The 3,462-nt window shown below is 34.5% G+C and overlaps 1 long non-coding RNA gene across 1 annotated transcript; it reads right to left on the bottom strand.

Moving 5' to 3' along the window:
* Nucleotides 1–419: 419 nt before the first annotated feature.
* LOC141776245 (uncharacterized) lies at nt 420–1,217 on the bottom strand. Its single transcript, XR_012595715.1, has 3 exons — nt 955–1,217; nt 689–859; nt 420–573 (listed from the first exon to the last, which is right to left on the bottom strand). It is a non-coding gene; the product is annotated as an uncharacterized LOC141776245 (long non-coding RNA).
* Between the last annotated feature and the right edge of the window lie 2,245 nt (nt 1,218–3,462).

Raw genomic sequence — 3,462 nt, 5'->3', positions numbered from 1 at the left:
ACACTAAATACAATTAAAGGCACTTATTAAGAAAAAGGCTATAATTAGGGCTATGATGCCCAAAATGTCTGTCTATATGGCTACAAGCACAGAATGCAAACCATAACAACATGTGAGTGAAGAACAGAGCTAATTCACTGATTTTACAATCATGTACAATGTGTGAGAAAAGAACATCTACAGCTTATCTTATTGCACTTTACTTTTTATTTTCATATGAAGTTCAACACAGCGCCAACAAAAACCTGACACAGATAACAAACCAAATTTCAGAAGAAATAGCATTTCTGAAGACATCTGTCAATCTTACTAACCTTACTTTGTGGAACAGTTACAGACAGTTGAGCTATATCATAGTTAAAACAAAACTCTCAAATAATATTTTGCCTTATATCATAATGAGCACCAGACATGTGACATCATGTCCAAGTATGAATATTCAGGCTCTAACAAGGCACATGGATAAGTGTGGAAGTCCAAGTATTGGGCGATGGTCGGGGAGTGAGTTAGTGAATGACTTATGGCCCACTCAAAGACACCAGTTCTCTCAATCCAGCCTTGGTAGCCCGCTGACTGTGTGAGAGAGAGATATATGAGTTCCAACACAACTTTCATTGTAACTTCTCACATAGAAAATCAGCGTGTGTAGCCCTCATTTCCTCTTATCATGTATGTAATGTAAACTCACCATTTTAAATGAAGTCCCACTCAAGTCCATGAGTCCCATCAGCAGAGTGGATACATGTGGATATACGGTTGTAGTCTTGTCTTGGAGCTCGTGAATTTGCCAGTTTTCTTTGAGAAGACTTTGCCCTGTCCATCCTTGGTGCCTCTCTCAGGGTTTATTCCTACGGTGCACCTGTGTTTCTTCAGGTACTGTGTAAAAATCAAGTTGTGTGAATCACTTAGATTAATGCCACAATAAAAATACAGGTTTTACTGAAAGTATCTAACCTTGAGATTAATTTGAGCGTGCAGGTGTAGAAGGTGGAAAATAATGCAGCAAGCCCCATCAAGAAGGTGGGCTGGATCCCTTCACATATGAAGTGGCCCTCAAGGCTGACCATCCAGCGCCAATAGCTTCCTGCTGTTTCACCTGAAACTTAGAAAGAAATTTCCTCAGTCAACTTCATGGATTTTTAGTCAATGTTTGAAATGAATTGTGTTGAGTGGTGTGCATTACTGGTTGAGAAACCGTTTTTTTGATCAATTATGAATATTCTGACCATCTGATCTATAGAACATGTGGTTTTCAGATATCATTCAAAAACACTAGTTAGCTAGTAAATAACCTTGCCTTCAATTTTGTATCTGCTCTGCTGAATTACCACCCAATAACCAACGTGCACTGAAGTCTTAATGTTACTTTAAATGTTGAAAGGACTTCCATAGACTGTAAAATGTATACACCGTCGTTATGCATGAATTCACTGGCAAAATACATGTGTCAGCACATTAACTTAGATATTAACTTGAATACATAGAAATTAAAATGAGCTCCTTGTGTTGTCCGATTAATATGCAATCATCTGTGAAATTCTAGCTAGCTGTTGAATCCCTCTATCATGACATGCACATATTCTGTAATGCAAACTAACTGGAAACATCACTGATAACCTTTGCACAGATTTATTAATTAAATAACATTACTACTTACCAAATAATCAGTAAGATGGGAATGGATGAAGAAAAGAACGGATCCAGCCTCACATGTGCAGATCAGGTGAAATGCATTATGTATATAATGTAGTATATATGTATATAATGTAGTATATATGTATATAATGTAGTATATATGTATTTAATGAGTATATATGTATATAATGTAGTATATATGTATATAAGGTAGTATATATGTATATAATGTAGTATATATGTATATAAGGTAGTATATATGTATATAATGAGTATATATGTATATAATGTAGTATATATGTATATAATGTAGTATATATGTATATAAGGTAGTATATATGTATATAATGTAGTATATATGTATATAAGGTAGTATATATGTATATAATGTAGTATATATGTATATAAGGTAGTATATATCTATATAATGTAGTATATATCTATATAATGTAGTATATATGTATATAATGAGTATATATGTATATAATGTAGTATATATGTATATAATGTAGTATATATGTATATAATGTAGTATATATGTATATAAGGTAGTATATATGTATATAATGTAGTATATATGTATATAAGGTAGTATATATGTATATAATGTAGTATATATCTATATAATGTAGTATATATGTATATAATGTAGTATATATGTATATAAGGTAGTATATATCTATATAATGTAGTATATATGTATATAATGTAGTATATATGTATATAATGTAGTATGTAGTGTTCTCGTTCAGTGTGTTGAAACTCTGACTAAACACCAAGTTAAACCGCAGCCAATGAAGACAGAGTCGTAGTAAGGTTGACCATTTACTGTCACAATTCCTCATTGACATGTTGGTGAAAACTGTAAATAAAAGGATACAAAAATATTTAGAGTGTGTTTTTTAACTAAATATATTGTACATACAGTAGCTGTAAATATGAATATACACTCTATACAGCTCTAGTAGCAGTTATCATGGCTACTGGCATTGTTTTTGCTTGTATACAATTGTAAACAAAAACGTTTTTAAACAACTTATCAAACATCATTTTTTTTAACGAAATCTTGATTAATATATGATCCTTAACATGTCTACCATCAAGTGAATCAACTTACGGCATTGCCTCTATGATGCTTCAATGTGGATGCTAGCGGATTGAATTCGGACTGTGCTCATGTCTGCCATGCTTTCAACAAACCCAGGTAGAGCCAAACAGGAAGTTAGTCAACAGGAAGTGACTACACAGGAAGTGACTTCCAAAGGAAGTGACATCGTGAAATGACAGGAACTGACAAATAATGTAACTTTACAAATGAATTTCTTTTTAACTATAAAGTAATTATTTCCATCTCGTTTTTTATATATAATTGCTTAAAGAAGATGTGAGAAAATTAAATAAATGCCTTGAAAGGCAACACACTCCCCGCCTGACCTATGTGAGGTCACTAAGAACTTGTGCGGGTCCTGAACATAGTCTTCACATCAGTCCTTGGGTAGGAGTAGAACAGTTTCTGCAATCGGTCTAAGAAAGGTTTTGACATTGCCTTGGTCGACTGTCTTCACCTCGACCTTCCTTACATGTCCATCTTTCCCAGGGAAGGTTGCAATGATCTTAGCCATGGGCCAGTAGTTGCGAGCCATCTGCTTGTCCCTAAGCAGAACTAGGTCTCCAACTTGAAGATTTCTGTGGGGCACTGTCCACTTCTGTCTGAGCTGCAAAGAAGGTAAGTATTCCCGGCTCCAGCGGGTCCAGAACTGGTTTGCAAGAGCCTGAACTTGTCTCCATTGCTTTGTGTACAGGTCTTTGTCCGAAAAGTCTCCAGGG

The sequence above is a fragment of the Sebastes fasciatus genome, chromosome 11 (assembly GCF_043250625.1).
Source record: "Sebastes fasciatus isolate fSebFas1 chromosome 11, fSebFas1.pri, whole genome shotgun sequence".
Classification (NCBI taxonomy): Eukaryota; Metazoa; Chordata; class Actinopteri; order Perciformes; family Sebastidae; genus Sebastes; species Sebastes fasciatus.
The sequence above is the reverse complement of the archived record's forward strand: the minus strand, read 5'-3'. Positions and strand labels throughout refer to the sequence as shown.